We start from the raw sequence: 19,075 nt of genomic DNA, 5'->3' as shown, positions 1-19,075 counted from the left end.
CATCTGCTTCTTTAGGTGCCTAAATAGCTTTAAAAATCTGTCTCTGAGTGACTTGCCCCAGGTCATACAGGAAGTCAGAGCAAGAAATTGAACCCAACACTCCTGAATCTCATTTCAGCACTTTAACCTCAAAACTTTGTATCCTTTGTGAATGTTCAGCACCATCAAGACTAGGCTCCTATTGGACATTGCAATCCTGTTACACTTTTTCACTCTGCACTTAATGCAACAAGTCTAGCGATGCAAAGGAGAATCAACAAAAGTTAAAAATGTAGCACTGTCTGACGTCAGACAGCGCTGGTGTTTAATACCTGGAGAGACCATATATGAACCACACCTCTAACTTTGAATATGCTCACCCTACCGATAATAATGTAAGAGCCAGGAAATATTGTAACAGGACACGACCTTCATTCTCCTCAATGAGAAGCTTAAGAAAACCCTCTGACTTTTGAAACTATTTTAAAAGAAAGAATTGGGTTTCAGGAAATTGCTATCACTTCTAAATATCAATTCTGTCAATCTCCTTGGCATATGTTATGCTTTATAAAAATAGCCAGTGATATATAAAATAGTCTTAATTGATAAGTGCATGTGATCTACCATTGTTACTGCAACAAAATTAATTTTGCTCTCTTTTTGCTCCTATCTAACATATGACCCATTGTATAATCGGAAAAGATGGTGCTGTAAGAATGATATTATAGAACTCCGTGTTTATTCTTTTGAAGTTAGTCCAGGTCAAATTTTGTAACAGCAAGCTCTGCAAGCTCAATCCAGGATCTGCTAGCCAGCCTGTGTTTTTTTCCCTCATGCATGATCGCCAGTTTACCTGATGGTGCACAAAGGTGTAACAGAATCCATCTCATTCTTCTATTAGTTCTGAAATGCTAACCTTAGTAAGATCTTCCTTATCTGTAAATATATGACTTAAAATACAGGGAGCCACTACGCTGAGTAAGATGGTAACACCCATCATTATTTTTCTGATTCTAACTAAACTCTAAAAATCTGTTCATTTCACATTGCTGGTAACTTGCAAATAAAGCACACTATTAGTGCATGAGCTGTCTCAGCGTCACTGTGGTAGAGCTCCACTCTGCTGAGGAGGTTTCTATTCGTGGTGAACTGTGTGCTGGCTTTATTTTGCAGCTAGTTGTGCGTGCCAGTAGCTAGACCATTGTTTGGGGCTCAAGAATCATAGAATCATAGAATATCAGGGTTGGAAGGGACCCCAGAAGGTCATCTAGTCCAACCCCCTGCTCGAAGCAGGACCAATTCCCAGTTAAATCATCCCAGCCAGGGCTTTGTCAAGCCTGACCTTAAAAACCTCTAAGGAAGGAGATTCTACCACCTCCCTAGGTAACGCATTCCAGTGTTTCACCACCCTCTTAGTGAAAAAGTTTTTCCTAATATCCAATCTAAACCTCCCCCACTGCAACTTGAGACCATTACTCCTCGTTCTGTCATCTGCTACCATTGAGAACAGTTTAGAGCCATCCTCTTTGGAACCCCCTTTCAGGTAGTTGAAAGCAGCTATCAAATCCCCCCTCATTCTTCTCTTCTGCAGGCTAAACAATCCCAGCTCCCTCAGCCTCTCCTCATAACTCATGTGTTCCAGTCCCCTAATCATTTTTGTTGCCCTTCGCTGGACTCTCTCCAATTTATCCACATCCTTCTTGTAGTGTGGGGCCCAAAACTGGACACAGTACTCCAGATGAGGCCTCACCAATGTCGACTAGAGGGGAACGATCACATCCCTCGATCTGCTGGCTATGCCCCTACTTATACATCCCAAAATGCCATTGGCCTTCTTGGCAACAAGGGCACACTGCTGACTCATATCCAGCTTCTCGTCCACTGTCACCCCTAGGTCCTTTTCCGCAGAACTGCTGCCTAGCCATTCGGTCCCTAGTCTGTAGCTGTGCATTGGGTTCTTCCGTCCTAAGTGCAGGACCCTGCACTTATCCTTATTGAACCTCATCAGATTCCTTTTGGCCCAATCTTCCAATTGGTCTAGGTCCTTCTGTATCCTATCCCTCCCCTCCAGCGTATCTACCACTCCTCCCAGTTTAGTATCATCCGCAAATTTGCTGAGAGTGCAATCCACACCATCCTCCAGATCATTTATGAAGATATTGAATAAAACCGGCCCCAGGACCGACCCTTGGGGCACTCCACTTGATACCGGCTGCCAACTAGACATGGAGCCATTGATCACTACCCGTTGAGCCCGACAATCTAGCCAGCTTTCTACCCACCTTATAGTGCATTCATCCAGCCCATACTTCCTTAACTTGCTGACAAGAATACTATGGGAGACCGTGTCAAAAGCTTTGCTAAAGTCAAGAAACAATACATCCACTGCTTTCCCTTCATCCACAGAACCAGTAATCTCATCATAAAAGGCGATTAGATTAGTCAGGCATGACCTTCCCTTGGTGAATCCATGCTGGCTGTTCCTGATCACTTTCCTCTCATGCAAGTTTGCTTGCTGAGGAAGTATCCGAGCGTGTGTTTGCTGGGGGGGCAGTGTGAGAGCCTGAGTGAGTGTCTGATTGGCTGCTAGCCTGCACTCCTAACCTAACTCCAGGCTGCTAGCCTGCACTGCTAACCTAAGAGACCTAGGTTCTATTCCTGGCTCTGTTTCTTGTCTGCTGGGAGACTTTAGGCAAATCACTTCACTTCTCTGTGCTGGTTTCCCCCTCTGTAAAATGGGGATAATGTTGCTGATGTCCTTTGTGATCCAGATTTCATTACATGTTGTTCTCCTTTGAAATTACTTTGGAAAAATGGAGTCACTGTACATATCCGATCTGTTCCCTCCGTGTATCAGTAAGATCTGCTTGCTTTAGTGAGGACAATAAGTTCATACCTATTCTGTCAACCCTGCATAGAATCATAGAATCTCAGGGTTGGAAGGGACCTCAGGAGGTCATCTAGTCCAACCCCCTGCTCAAAAGCAGGACCCATCCCCAATTAAATCACCCCAGCCAGGGCTTTGTCAAGCCTGACCTTAAAAACTTCTAAGGAAGGAGATTCCACCACCTCCCTAGGCAACGCATTCCAGTGTTTCACCACCCTCCTAGTGAAAAAGTTTTTCCTAATATCCAACCTAAACCTCCCCCACTGCAACTTGAGACCATTACTCCTTGTCCTGTCCTCTTCCACCACTTAGAATAGTCTAGAACCAAAGAGCCCCATCTCCCAGTAATAAAATACTCATTAACTCTATCCACAATTTGTATGGAAAATGGGAAAGTAGCTGTTATGATGCAGAACCAGTACAGAACTGTTTACAAAGTTCCAGGGCTCATCAATTACACTGTGTAACTGCATTGCCACTGAAGGCACGAACGTCATAATGTTGTCTGCAAGAACAGTCCTTCCTGGCTAGGTCAAAGGAGGAAAGACTTAACTTGATTTTCCGATCCCAAGTTGAGTTAGCAGGCTGGCAGTTAGAGAAAACAACGACCTTATTAATTGTTAATTCAGCATATTTCATCTGGAAGTCAGTCAGAGACAATAAAATTGGAAACCTGAAATGCTACTTTGGTAGAGTTTCTTATGGTAGAACCTCACGTTTAGCACGAGTGTATCTGTTCAGCTCTCATTAGCATTAATGGAAGTTTCACAGCTAGCACATTGCACATGGAGTACAGAACACCTCCGTGATTGCAATTTCCTCCTCATCCATACTCTTATTGGGACATTCCTTGGTATATTACTGTATATAAAATAAACAGCATGCTAGTGCACTGATTACTAAACTTAGGAAATCTCGTGTATCAGAGTAAATTTCTCCGTGTTGCAGGTACAATGTTCAAATCATAACAGCTACTTTCCCATTTTCCATACAAATTGTGGATAGAGTTAATGAGTATTTTATTACTGGGAGATGGGGCTCTTTGGTTCTGTTTTTTGTTTGTTTTGTTTTTCTAATATTTTCTAATAGTAAAATGGAATCCTTGGGTTGTAATTGATGTCCTAGGAATTAAAGGATAATTCGTTGCTATATAGTACCAGCATTACTCTATGAATAAAGTTTCTTTGTACAGTATATTCAAACTTGAGCTGTTCTGTTGTTGCACCAGAGGGTGCAAAACTCTACGTATGGATCTAATGAAGGAATTCATACTTAGGTGAATGAATAACTGTTGAAACAGAATAATAGAAACAGAAAATCCTGCAGTCCTTATTCCAGTCAATAGGAGTTTTGCTGGAGTAAAGATTGCAGAATTGGACCCTGCATATATTTTCTCATATACATATGCTTCTTTCATAAGTATCCAGGAGTGCAGTTCCAACACCATTTTGTTATTTTTGGATACTTTTAAGATGTAGATAAATAAATGTGCAAGCTTGTGTAAAATATTTAATACCATTTTATTGCTGCAATCATATGCTTGCTGTTTCATGAAGCATGGTCAGCACAATTTACCCCTCTCAGAATGATTTTATTTGTATTTGGCAACAAATAGTGCTGATGCTAATATCAGCCTCGCTTAAGAATTTGAAACAAAGCTTATTAAACCATCTTCAGTTTATCAACTCCCCAAAGACAAGAACATTTAAATTCTGCCTCATACTATATCTATAGCTATATATAAATATAGTATCAGGTCAAATGCAGTGGATTGGAAGAGCTGTTCAAGGATATTTATAGGTTTCCTGAGTATAATGGAGTTAAGAACATTTTGATATAGTTTGGTTATCAGAAAGAATTTAACCTTTTACACCTCTGCAAACAGGCATGCTTAGCAAGACAGGACCCTTTCCAAGTTAGCTGTCTTAATGGATCTTTTGCCTTTATTAGAGAAATTGGTTGCCATCATGTTATAGGGAAACTTGCAAGAGAGCTTGCAAAATTCATTATATGAACTACTGTGCTGTAGATGTTTCTAGACTTGATGTTGCTTGGTGTGTTAAAGCAAAAAAGCTAGAAATGGGGAAGGGTCTGGAGCCAAGTATTTAAACATAGTACATTAAAAGAGCAATATGTATATGGAGGACTTTTAATTAAATTTTAGGGGCTTAGTCAGGCACACTGGGAGTTACAATAGTGTAATTGTGAGCAGAAGGGAGTGCTCAATATGATTATGTGTATGTCGGGCAAGAGACGGTGAGCTGAGTCAGAAGTAATGCTTAAGGTGGGGTAAGAGGCTACCTGGGCCAAATTCTGCCCCCATTTACACCAGCATAAATCAAGCGACTCCAGTGAAGGCAACGGAGTCGCTCCTGATTTACACTAGTGTAAATGGTAGCAGAATCTGGGATCCTTACCCTAACTTAGGCTTCCTTATGCACAGGGAGCTACTCCACTTCCTAATTTGTAAGTGTAAGGCAGTCTAAATTATTGTAATTATATGATGAGGATTCAAAAGAAGTTGTAAGTTAAAGTGATGGTCACCTACTTTAACTCTCATATACACTCCTGCTAGCCATGTAAGCTTGCTATATACTTCAGTCCTCTTAGTATGTTTGTTACACCTAATTAGACTCCATTAGATTGAAATAGATGCACTGGGTCAACCTGATAGTGCTTTAGAAAGAGTGTGTTTATAAAGTACAGGATAATAAATGATATATTATCCACATTTAGGGAAGAAGAAGGTGTAGGTCACATCAAGTTAGTTTAACTCCAACTCTCCTTTGAATTTGGTCCACTGAGTTTAAAAAGGAATTCAGAGGAATGTTTAGCACCGTAGAATCTTGAGATCTTTTTTGTATCTTTGGGGAAGATCTTTTCTTTCTATCACAGAAATGAAAGGAATTTAGACTAGTATACATTTTAGAACCAACAGTGTTCTAAACCCATTTTCATGTAAGGGCCAAATCCTGCAATTCTTCCTCACTCCAAACTACCACTGAACCCCATGAGAATTTGGGCTGAGATTGGAAAAGACTAAATAAGAAAGTTTTTGATTCCCAGATTTCCAGTGGACTTTTATAACAAGCACATGCCCCATAATCTGATATCAGATATATTTTATATAAAATAAGCTATCACTCAGAAAAAATAAACAACAAAAAACCCTCTTATACAAATGCCCTTTGCATTATAGATCAAGTGCCTTCAAAGCCAAGAAAACATGAACCTAAGAAAAAGGAAAACTGCCCCCTATTTAATTTCACCTCAACTCTCTCCTCCCACCACCTTCTCCCTCAGCTGTTGCACTAATTAGCTGACTGACTGATTATAGGCTGCATCGGGCATTTAAAAGATCAATGGTGAAAAGTGACAATAAATAAATGCTCTAAAGTATCTCTGAGAAAGAAGTGTTGTCAGCACAGATGGGAAGGTTATACATAATAACACACTCCTGTGTTTCAACTGAGAATCTCATTTCTTATATCAAGGTTTGCATTCAACTATCCTTACTATTTGGGTTTCATTGGTTCCTGTTTTTTTTTAAAGTATTTATTTTGTTCTCAGTATCATTACTTATGATTTCTTAAGTACAAACCATGTGCTCAGCACTATATAACACAAAGAAGAAAACACAGTTTCCCCAAGGAGCTTACACTTTAAACAGATGAACCATTCCAAAGGTATTGGGAGTTCTAAAGGAAAATTCTACTTTGGAATGTTTTTTTCTTGTATATAATGGGTGACACGTTCACTAAAATGGATTAGAATGACTGGATTTGACCTCTAATGACCATATTTGAGAGACACTGAGCACTTTTGAAGATCTAGCCCTAAATTAGAACATTTGAGGCACTACTGATAGTCACTTTAAAATAAAAGAATAAACTGGGTGTAGTTTTGCACAAAGAGGTGGTTGGTGACTGTAAATCCAAGCAACTCTTTTGTGACTAGAGCTGCGTTGATAACTCACAGTGAATAATTTACTCAACAAATCAGCCTTCTTTTTTAAATCAGGCAAATCACCCATTCTTCACATTTATTATTCAGATTTGTTCAGTGAACATCACTTTGAAATTTTGCTACACTGTAGATCAGTCAAGCATATGAGCATTTTACAGAATTTAATTTGTTGGGCCAAAGTGCACTTAAATAAAGTTATCTTCACTTTCCCTAAAAACTTTTACAACAATTTCATGAGCAAAGTTTTTCCTTGCAGGATTCTCTTTTGACGCAAGCCAACAAAATACCCATGACATTACCATATGGTCCTACCAACTGGACGCTTTCTTCTCTTCTCTTTTTAAGTCTCAGAAATGAAAGGTATTGGCAAATGCCATCAAAACAACAGACAATACAATTCCAGCTCAATTCTCTATATGTTTTCCCCTGCCTATCAGCATAATTCCAGCCTTTATTGTGGGGAAAGAAACTGAACTGAGTAAACATAGCAAGGAAGTGATTTAGCTAAAAACATCAAGATACAGGTAGTATTCTCTCTGAAATTTTAAGAGCGATCTTAAACTGCTGGTGTGTAAGTTTAAAGATAGCTGTGGGAAACTGTAAGTGGCCTGACTTCTAAAAGACACATCTTCAGCACTGCAGTGTCTAACCCTGACACATAGATTAATCAATAAAAATCCTTTTGCTACATTCTCTGCTGTATCCTGACCTAGCAGTGTTTTACACCCATTCTCCACAGATGTATATGACTACACAAGGTGAAGAACAGTGGAGAATCAGGCGCCCTGAGAATATACTGAAAGATACCTGAAAGTAGACAACTACCAATATATGGCATTCAATTCACCTCTTTATTCTCGCTTCCCTGAGAATTAGCAAACAAACAAACAAAAAGCCAAATAAGAGATTTTTGGAACAGTCCAAAATGAGGAATACTGCAAAGACAAACAGTTAATAGCAGTTATCCCAGCTGCTAAGTTAATTAATGTAATGGAAAATATCTTGAGGGAAAGTATTGCATATGGTTATTAGCAATTAACCCACCACCCTAAAAATCACAATTCCTGCTAATAACAGAACACAGCACAGTTACTCTAATTACAATCTCTGCACGAGAGCTGCTATCAGGAGGGAAGGTGAAATCCTGTAACTAGCCAGGATTTAAAAACCAGGCAGAAAATTGAAATGTTGAGGATTGGATTGGAGGAGGTATAAAAAAGGGGGGCAAGAGAGAGCTTTTCAGTGCAATAGGCAAACTTGCTCATGTTGTGGTATATCTTAGTTCTTTCCTCTGCAGGCTGGAAATTAGAGTGATGTTGATAGAAGTAAAGGTTAAATGTAAAGTGGAGAGCAAAGGGAATGGTGTGAGAGAAACTGTCTCCACCACAGAATTCATGAACTGACAATGATATGTAAGCAGTATAGTCAGTGTTTGGAAAGGAGAATTATGTTGGACCCTCTATGAGCAACTCTCTGAGCAACTGGAGGGGAGGAGAATGAAGGTTATGTGTCTTCCATCCTATAGAAAGTCCTTTGGTACTAACCCCTGTGGGGCACATTGTGTAGTCCCACTAGGCTAGATTGTCAGAACTCTTAGCTGTTTCCGACAGGAATGGTGGTGACAAATGATCGTAGAATAGAATATCAGGGTTGGAAGGGACCTCAGTAGGTCATCTAGTCCAATCCCCTGCTCAAAGCAGGACCGATCCCCAATTTCTGCCCCAGAACCCTAAATGGCCCCCTCAAGGATTGAACTCACAATCCTGGGTTTAGCAGGGCAATGCTCAAACCACTGAGCTATCCCTCCCCGCAATGTCTAACTCCATATAAAACAATGATGATGGCAGGAGGCTGGGCTAAAAGTGATAAGGGAGGCAATTTCCCCCTCCTCCTCTGCCCACCCTGCCATTTTTCATGAAGTTAGGCATGCTCTGAGCATGTCTACTGGAGCGGGGCCTGCAGGCTCAATTGGCGAGGCAAGGTCTATTGCTGCCTGCTTTGACAATTATGTTGGGGCACAGGCAGCCACGTGCCTGCCTGAAGCAGCAGTGCACGTGCTCAGCGGCAGAAATTTAGCAGGGATTTTGTGGCTCTCAGTGGTGCTTAAATCTGGGACTTAGGAACCGAAGCAGACCTGGTTACTTAGGCACCTTTGTGGATCTGAGCCTCTAGCTTTCACTATACAGCCATTTTTCTACAAAATTTCCCACTGTGGCTGCTACTGGTTTGGCTTCCCCAATGGGAGCACTGGGGTAGACATAGCTGCTGATGTTTTTCCGGTTGGGTTGTCTAGGCTGGTCAGAGAAGGCCTAGGCAATATACTGATAATACCAGCAGTCCCTCGGGCCTTGCCTATGCTAATGCTCCCACTGTTACTACCACCAATGCAAGTGAACCAATGATTTAAGTGATGAGACATTTGTGGGACAATTCCTTCAAAGGCTGTTGTGTGTCACTTTGGTTGATATAGAGCAGAGCTGTACTTGTAAAGTGGCAGACTCTGCCACTGTGTCCAAAATCAAATCTTGTTAACAGCTTAGGAAACCCAGATCATCGTAGGAAAACCCTGATGATTGGAGGAGTGGTACATGGGTTTACAGTAGATGCTTAACCATGAAGAGTTATTATTATGTACCAGGCAGGACCAGATGTAGAGAGAGGAAGAAATTTCCCCCAGGACATATCGACAATTACCTTGACTGAGACACATCTGTTAGGAAACAGTGGATGAATTTTACATGTTCAGTTTCCTGATACTGGGGGGAAGGGAGCATGTGGTCTTTCCCTCCTTCTATTCCTATGTATCAAAGTTTCCCAACTCCCACTGGTTTCTTGGCAAATTTAGATTGTTTTCTGGCTGGTCTTGCATAAGTTTCAATGTTTGTGGCTCATTGTCCATTGAAGACCTCGTTTTTGATAGTAAGATATTCCTCTTCTAGGGGAAAGTAGCTCTTTTTTAGAGAACGGCTTTTATGAATGCTTCTTTCAACCTGCAGACTTGAGTCAAGTGTCTGAACTGTAAAACGAACGTGCTACTACTCAATTTATATCAAATCTTATATTCCAGGTGATTGCATTTGTATACAGGCTCTGTAACATGACCCACAAAATGGAAATCCCCATCTTCAAAGATCTTCTTCAGCTTGAAGAAGATGGACAAGAAGAGCAGCTGGACACTGACATAGTGACTCCACCTCCACGAGTGACGTAGGGTTTGTCGGTGTAGTTAGGGGGAAGTAGACTCTGTGTACAGGAATGCATGCATCTTCTGTTGAGTCATTGTAGGCCCAGATGCTGAAAGCCATATTAAAATTCAGGGTGATTACTGGTGAGTGGGTCCAATTAGCTCCAACCAGGATATAGAGGCGACGAATGGGAATATCTATTTTGACAGCAGACACTTAAACAGAAGAGGGAAAGCCAAGTTTGGAAAGATGCCAAGGCTGAGATTAATGGTTTGTTGTTTTCAGTTCCCGATAATGCTTAAACCCTGTGATGGGGTTTGGACACTAATTCAGGCTCTTGGGTGAGAGTAAGTGGGAACTGAGTTGCTCCCAGAAAACTATAGTACTAGTTAATAATAAAGCATTGAGCAATAGCTGAGAAAGAGAAGTCACAGAAGTTCCTGTTTCTGTTGAAAGGAAGTGTGGTTTGGGTGACTGGTTACCACCCTAGAGGTAGAAGAGCTGAGTTCTAATCCTGGATCTCCATTGACTGACTGTTCCCCTGTGGATAAAAATGTAAGTAATCATTGAGCCATTGATAGAGAGAGACCCTGGAGTCCAGTGGCTAGGGCATTCACCTGGGAGATGAGGGACCTTGATTCAGTCCCCCTGCTCCACTCCCTCTTTCTTTCTTTTTCCACAATGGAACAGCTGCAATAGGAGAGACTGAGGGAGCCCCATAGCCATACTCCCCCTCCTGCGAGGAGGGGGAAGTGAACCTTGGTCTTCCACATCCAAGGTGAATGCTCTAACCACTGAGCTACAAGTTGGAAGGTAGGTAGTGGCGTCATCTTTTCTTTCTCTTCCTTGATTTGGAACGGGACCCGATATGGTAGGCATGCCTACCAAATTGGGCCCCACACACAATTTAAGCAACCAAATGCCAGTCTTCTCCCAGTTTGTGAATCGCTCTGTGGCTTAAGCGGGAGATAAGCATCCAGATGCCTAGAGGGGGCACCAGCGCACATGCCCAGAGACAGAAACATAGGAGCTGAGGGAACTGTCACCCTAGAAACTTAGGTGTGGAGTGAGTTTAGGCAGCTACAGGGTTTGGCAGGAGTTTTGTGGATGGCAGTGGAGCCGAAGCTGGGAATGAGGCTTAGTCTACACTGCAGAGTTAGGTCAATGTCAGGCAGCTTACATTGATCTAATGATGTCGTGTACACACTACAGCCTTGCTCCTGCTGATGTAAGTGCCCTATTACATGGACATAATGACTCCACCGCCCAGAAGGGGGTAGGGTTTGTTGGTGTAGTTAGGGGGACGCAGCTGTTGGCTGTCATTCTTGTCAATTTCATGGCTCCATGCTCCAGCCGTGAAATTGACAAGAAAGCTGGACTATCCCCAGAGTGGGGGAGGGGCTCCAGGTAGAGGCCGGCTGCCCTGGGCCTCCCTGCTCCCAGCCATGCTGGGCTTGCCCCGCTCAGAGCCCAGCTGCTGCCGGGCTCCCTGTTCCGAGCGGGGCTGTGCTTGCTTGGGGCTGTGCCCTGCGGCTCCTGGTTCCCAACCTCCTGGTGCTGCTTGGAGGCTCTGGGCTCCCTGCTCTCCATGGGGAGCCCGGCTGCCCACTTGGGTCCCCACTCCATGCCACTCGGAGCCTGGATGCTCCCCCCTGAGCTCTTGGCTCCCTGCTTCCTACTGCAGCCAGGTTCCCAGCAGGGAGCTCTGCACCTGGAGTCCAGGAGGTTCCCAGACTCCCAGCGGAGAGCCGGGGACATCGGAGCAGCCTCCTGGCTTTCCACGGGGAGACTCTGGGAGGCTGCCAGGCTCCCCATGTGGGGCAGGGAGTCCAGGGTGCAGCTTGGCTGGGAGTGGGGAGCCAGGTGGGCACAGCCTAGAGGCTCCTGTGCTCCCCAGGTGGAATAGGGAGCTGAGAGTTCAGGGAGGCAGCCAAGCTCCTGGCAGGGAGCTGCATGTGGAGCTGAGAGCCTGGGCTCTCAGCCCCCGGCACTGCCCCTTTGAAATCTGTGGAAGCACTCCTGGGGAGGACGCACAGAAGACGAGGAGTGTGGACATGAACTGGGTCGACTTATGTTTTTATTGTAGACATGCCCTTAAGCACATATGTCTGGCATTTCAGTGCCTATGTCCCTTTGTGGTTCTGGGCCTAAGTATTTTATTAGCTTCCCTTTTAAAATCAAAATGCTTAAACTGTTATATTGCCATCCTTTTGGTTAGAGAGGAGCCTGTATGAATTGGCTCTCGTCAGAGCTAGGTTAAGAGGAAATAAAATCCTCATTGCTTTCTATGAAAGTATTACTTTGCAATGTAATTTCAGAGGAAAATATGAGCAATTAACTTGCATATACATCACTGTTTATGAACACACCAAAGAACACTAATCTACTGTATAAACTAACAATAGGCAAAAAATGAGGCCACTTCATAAAAAACATTGCAAGCACAAAATGTAGTTAGACCATATGTTTCCATGTGGTTTGTTTGTGTGTACTTTTTTTCTTGTTGATGTTCATATAGGGCCAACTCCTCAGCTAGTTCCGAAGTGTGGAGCACTGTGGAGCTGCTCCCATTCACACTCACTGAGGATCTGGCCTATAACTTAAAACTGGCCATATCCATTCTCTTAATACACTGCTAAAACCTGGTTCACTAGCAATAGGCCAGTTCCCTGCAATTCACTCTTGTGAGTGGTCCTGCTGTCCCACTGAAGTCAGTAGTTGCAGGATGATTTCATTAATATATAACTGAGGAAGTAATACTTGATAATGATCAAAAGAAATAACACAATGCAGGATCAAGGCCTATGCGTTGGTTTTGGAGAACATTTTGTACATCCCTATTTGCATGTCCTGGCGCCAATGTTTTTATAACTGCATGATATGTTAGAAATGTGCATTTAACCCCCCCCACAAAAAACGGTGAAGGGATTTGAAATTTTAGTTTTAGAAGAATGTTAAGTGATTTGTCCAATAGATCTTCACAAATGTTGTATTTTTAAAAAAATCACCTTGTAAAAAACAAATTTGTCTTATTGGATCACTAGCTGGGCAAGAAGATTTTTGCACAGTCTTGGCTGTTACTGTTTTGTCATGCACTGATCTTAAAGTAGTTTCAGACTGAGGATGGCATCTCAGCTGTAATTAACATTCAGCCTTGACATAAAGAAGGTCTATTATTTTATGGAAGATTTTGCTAGGCTTTAAGAAATAAAATGATTAAAAACCTGTGTGCACTCTAGGAGATAATGAGATTAGCTGAACTCAGGGCCCTGCAGAGTTAAAACTACTCCAGATGCAAGGAAAGGCTTAGCAGCTCATTGGAAATTTCAGGGTACAGTTAATCTGCACTAGGTTCTTATGTGTGCGATATATTTTCTTTACATTAAAAAAAACCAACACGTTGAAACTTCCTTGATACAATCCCAGGGGCATCGTGTCACTTCAGGCTTCAAAACAATGAACAATACTATATAAAAATAACTTTCTTGTTATGATTCCTAAGTGTTTCAACAATACCGTTAGAAAACAGAAACCATCCGATGAAGTGAGCTGTAGCTCACGAAAGCTTATGCCCAAATAAATTTGTTAGTTTCTAAGGTGCCACAAGTTCTCCTTTTCTTCATACATTGATGGACGCTCAGAGTGAAAACGGATGTGTCTTGTTACAGGAATTAAATAAAGGGAAATTCATTCACGGTTCTTCTGAAACAGATGTTTACTCATAAACATCTTCATAGTATTAGTGTCTAAACAATGAGTTGTGGGCACCATAAGTTGTGGGCAGTTGTGGGCCTCTATTGGAGCTGTTATGGAAGCAGTTTGGGCCGAAACTAATGCCACTAAACTAAAAAGAAATCAAATTGTCTTCAGCTAGAATTGGATTGGAGCCCTTAATAGTTGGTTTCCTGTCTCCCTGGTCTAGCGATATGAAGATCATGGTGTGGTGGGTGAGCTGCAAGTAGCCTATTTCTCCTGTAGTGTAGTGGCCCCTCTCTCCCAGGTTAGGTCATTCCTAATATGTGCTCCTTCCACCCTGAGACACTCATCACCCCATGCATGTTATCTCTCCTTGGTCTGCTAGTACCTCAGGGAGTGTAGCTTTCTTTCTCAGTGGCTATGAGGGAGGAGGAAAGTCACCTTTTCTCCCAGGATTCAAGTTCAGGAAAGAAGTATGGGGAAGAGAGGAAGGGTGGTCTGGGAGATAGGATTTTTGCCTGGGTCTTGGGAAACCTGTTTTCAATTCCCTGCACCACAGACTTCCTGTATGACCTTATTGGGTAAGTAACTTAGGATATAAGAACATAAGAATGGCCATACTGGGTCAGACCAAAGGTCCATCAAGCCCAGTATCCTGTCCTCCAACAGTGGCCAATGGTAGGTGCCCCGAAAAGAATGACCAGGCAGGTTATCATCAAGTGATCCATGTCCTATCACCCAATCCCAGCTTCTGGCAGAGGCTAGGGACACCATTCCTGCCCATCCTGGCTAATAGCCATCGATGGCCCTATCTTCCATGAATCCATCTAGCTCCCTTTTGAACCCCGTTATAGTATTGGTCTTCACAACACCGTCTGTTGGAGTTCCAGAGGTTGACAGTGCATTGTGTGAAAAAATACTTTCTTGCGTTTGTTTTAAACCTGCTACCTATTAATGTCATTTGGTGGCCCCTTGTTTTTCTGTTATGAGAAGGAGTAAATAACACTTCCTTATTTACTTTCTCTATACCACTCATGATTTTATAGACCTCTGTCATATGCCCCCTTAGTCGCCTCTTTTCCAAGCTGAAAAGTCCCAGTCTTATTAACCTTTCCTCAAACGGAAGGCGTTCTATACCCCTAAACATTTTTGTTGCCTTTTTCTGAACCTTTTCCAATTCCAATATATCTTTTTTGAGATTGGGCGACCACTTCTGAACACAGTATTCAAGGTGCGAGCGTACCATGGATTTACATAGATGCAATATGATATTTTCTGTCTTATTATTTATCCCTTTCTTGATGATTCCCAACATTCTGTTCGCTTTTTTGATATGTCTACAATTAAAAACCCGTGGTTAGCCCATGCCAGCAAACTTGGGTTCGTGGGGCTGTTTAATTGCAGTGTAGATGTCTGGGCTCGGGCTGGAACCTGGTCTCCTACTCTGCAAGCTGGGAGGGTCCCAGAGCTTGGGATGCAGCCCAAACTGGAATGTCTACACTGCAATTAAACAGCCCCACAGTCCTACGAGCCTGCGTCAGCTGGCATGGGCCAGCTGCAGGTGTCTAATTGCAGTGTAGACATACCCTCACAGTCAGCTTTCTTTAAAAGGTAGTTAGGCACCTATTTGCAGCTTTACATGCCTAAATGCCTTTAAAATTTGGAGCTCAGTCTCTCTGTTTCTCAATTTTCCATCTGTAAAATGGGGATAGGTATCGTGAAAATGGATGTATTAAATTTGTGACAGGTTTCAGAGTAGTAGCCATGTTAGTCTGTATCCGTAAAAAGAAAAGGAGTACTTGTGGCACCTTAGAGACTAACAAATTTATTAGAGCATAAGCTTTTGTGAGCTACAGCATCCGATGAAGTGAGCTGTAGCTCACGAAAGCGTATGCTCTAATAAATTTGTTAGTCTCTAAGATGCCACAAGTCCTCCTTTTCTTAAATTTGTGAAGAGCTCAGATGCAGTGGTAGAGTGGGCCATGTAATTACCATACATAGAATGTAGGAGCATCCAGAAGAGTAAGAATGAAAGAGAAGTGATGGGGACAGAACCCTCTCTTGGGGCCCTGGCATCCAGGAGCCAGTCCCATAAAGGGGAGAAACAGGTTTCGTCTAGCAACCAGGAGAAAGAAGAGCCTATTGCCTGGCACCCAGTAGTAGATAGAGGGCGTAGGAAATGGATAGCTCTCCTCTCCCCGTAGCTGCAAAATCACCATGCAAATGAGATTATAGATAACTGAATGTGTTATTACAGGAACAAATCCCTCCCCAATTCCAGCTGTGTGTTGTGTGCCGCATTCATTGTTGCACACTATAAAGCAAGCTGTAGCAGCAATTTGGGTTTAGGAGATGCCTCTTTATAGGTGGGGAAGTGAAGTGACCTCTCACAAGAAGAGATGCAGGGAGTTCACAGGTGAGAGGGGAGGTGGACAAAACAACACAGGAGAAAAGGGAGGAGCAGAGAAGGGGAGAGGGAATACAGGACAACAGCATTGCGCTGTACGTCTTCTCTCCGTCTCCCAGGCTAGCTGTTGAGACAGAGAATTGGCAGTAGAAATGGCAAAAGATGGGATTGCAGGTGTGAGAGGTGAGGCTTGATAGTACAGTAGTATTATCCTTTGTATTGCTGTAGTGTGTAGAAGCCCCAGTCATAGGCCAGGACCCCATTGTGATAGGTACTGTACAAAGAGAACAAAAAGATCGTACCTCTTTGATTTCAACTCTCTTTCAAATTGAGACTCAACTTGACTCCTCCTTAATCAGTCCAAAAATAATTAGAATTGTTTATAACCAGGCTAACAGCTGTAGTTATAACAAGGCCCACTTTTAGTCCTTGTTCGTAAAGCACTTATTTAATACTAATAATTTGTCTAATGTTTATGAGGTGCTATTCCAGCAACAGCTATTCCTGTGAGTGGTCTTATTGGTTTAACTCAGGCAAGTAAAGTTACACAGGTGTAAGCGATTGCAGGATTGGGCCCTTAATGATTTCTCTCAGTAATATAACTTGATACCTGTGTCTCAACATACTGTGTTGTATTTTTGTTATGTTTTCCTTATGAAAAGGGCCAACGTTCTGTATTTTGTTTTCTTCCTTGATGTGCTGTCAGTGGTACGTATGTTCATAGTGTTGTGCACTGTGACAGCTGAGGTGGGTGGGCCCTCGCTGCTAGGGAGTGTGGGGTGCCTTTGAGTTTTGAGGGGTTGTGTTCTGTGTGCATCGGGGAGGGAAGGCTGAGGTGACACTTGTTCCAGTGACGTGGGGGGCAATGGAAGAGCTAAGACCAGAGTGGGGAGTGTTGGTCCCGCTGCCGGGTGTGTCTGAGTGCGTGGGATGAGTGCCTGAGGATGGGCTGGGGTGCTGGAACAATTTGTACAGTCGGGGTGCTGAGAGCCATTTAGCCAAACTGGAAACCCTGTGTATGATGGAAACCACTTGACGCCAGGGGATGCAGCAGCGGCCCTAGTTCCAACACCTGTGGTGGGCTGTGTTTGAGTCATGTGAATTGTGAGTGGGGTGTGTGCGAGAAAGGACTAAGACAGGGTTGTAAGTGGTGTGGGGGAGGGAGCACTGAGGCAGGGGGTGTAAGCAGTGGGGGGAGGGAGAGGGAGCACTGAGGCAGGGGGTGTAAGCAGTGGGAGGGAGCTGTAGGGAGCACTGAGGCAGGGGGTGTAAATGGTGGGGGGAGGGAGAGGGAGCACTGAGGCAGGGGGTGTAAGCAGTGGGAGGGAGCTGTAGGGAGCACTGAGGCAGGGGGTGTAAGCGGTGGGGGGAGTGGGAAGGAGCACTGGGTTGGTGGGTGTAAGCGGTGGGGGAGTGGGAGGGAGCACTGGGGCGGGGGGGTGCAAGCAGTTGGGGGTGGGGGAAGTGGGAGGGAGCACTGGGGTGGGGGATGTAAGCGGTGGAGGGGGAAGGGGCAGCGGCAGCACTGGGGCGGGGGGTGTAAGCGGTGTGAGGGAGGATAGGGAGCACTGGGGCAGGGGTGTAGCCGGTGGAGGGTGGGGGAGCAGGAGGGAGCACTGGGGTGGGGGGTGTGTGTTAACGGTGGGGGAGCAGAAGGGAGCACTGGGGCGGGGGGTGTAAGCAGTGGGGGAGCGGGAGGGAGCACTGGGGTGGGGGTGTGTGAGTGGTGGGGGGAGCGGTAAGAAGCACTGGGGCGGGGGGTGTGTAAGCAGTGGGGGGAGCGGTAAGAAGCACTGGGGCGGGGGGTTTGTAAGCGGTGGGGGCAGGGGAGGGAGAACTGGGGCAGGGGTGTGTGTAGGCGGTGCGGGGAGCGGGAAGGAGCACTGGGGCGGGGGTGTGCAAGCGGTGGAGGGAGCGGGAGGGAGCACTTGGGCGGGGTGTGTGTAGTGGGGGGAGCAGGAAGGAGCACTGGGGGTGTAGGTGTGGGGGAGCAGGAGGGAGCACTGGGGTGGGAGTGTAGCCGGTGGGGGAGCGGGAAGAAGCACTGGGGCGGGGGGGTGTGATCGGTGGGGGGAGCAGGAAGAAGCACTGGGGCAGGGGGGTGTAAGCGGTGGGGGGAGCGGGAAGAAGCACTGGGGCGGGGGGGAGGCGGTGAGGGGAGCGGGAAGAAGCACTGGGGCGGGGGGGTGTAAGCGGCGGGGGAGCGGGAAGAAGCACTGGGGCGGGGGGGTGTAAGCGGTGGGGGGAACGGAAAAGCACAGGGGGGGTGTAAGCGGTGGGGCGTGGGGGAGCGGGAGGGAGCACTGGGGCGGGGTGTGTGATCGGTGGGGGGAGCGGGAAGAAGCACTGGGGCGGGGGGGTGTAAGCGGTGAGGGGAGCGGGAAGAAGCACTGGGGCGGGGGGTGTGTAAGCGGTGGGGGAGCGGGAAGAAGCACTGGGGCGGGGGGGGGTGTAAGCGGTGGGGGGAACGGAAAAGCACAGGGCGGGTGTAAGCGGTGGGGCGTGGGGGAGCGGGAGGGAGCACTGGGGCGGGGTGTGTGATCGGTGGGGGGAGCGGGAAGAAGCACTGGGGCGGGGGGGTGTAAGCGGTGAGGGGAGCAGGAAGAAGCACTGGGGCGGGGGGGGGTGTAAGCGGTGGGGGGAACGGAAAAGCACAGGGGGTGTGTAAGCGGTGGGGCGTGGGGGAGCGGGAGGGAGCACTGGGGCGGGGTGTGTGAGCGGTGGGGGGAGCGGGAGGGAGCACTGGGGCGGGGTGTGTGAGCGGTGGGGGGAGCGGGAGGGAGCACTGGGGCGGGGGGTGTAAGCGGTGGGGGAGCGGGAGGGAGCACTGGGGCGGGGGGTGTAAGCGGTGGGGGGAGCGGGAGGGAGCGGTGGGGTGGGGGGGAGCGGGAGGGAGCACTGGGGCAGGGGGTGTGTAAGCGGTGGAGGGAGCGGGAAGAAGCACTGGGGGTGTAG

This window comes from Lepidochelys kempii, chromosome 9, assembly GCF_965140285.1.
Source record: "Lepidochelys kempii isolate rLepKem1 chromosome 9, rLepKem1.hap1, whole genome shotgun sequence".
Lineage (NCBI taxonomy): Eukaryota > Metazoa > Chordata > Testudines > Cheloniidae > Lepidochelys > Lepidochelys kempii.
This window is presented reverse-complemented; position numbering follows the sequence as displayed.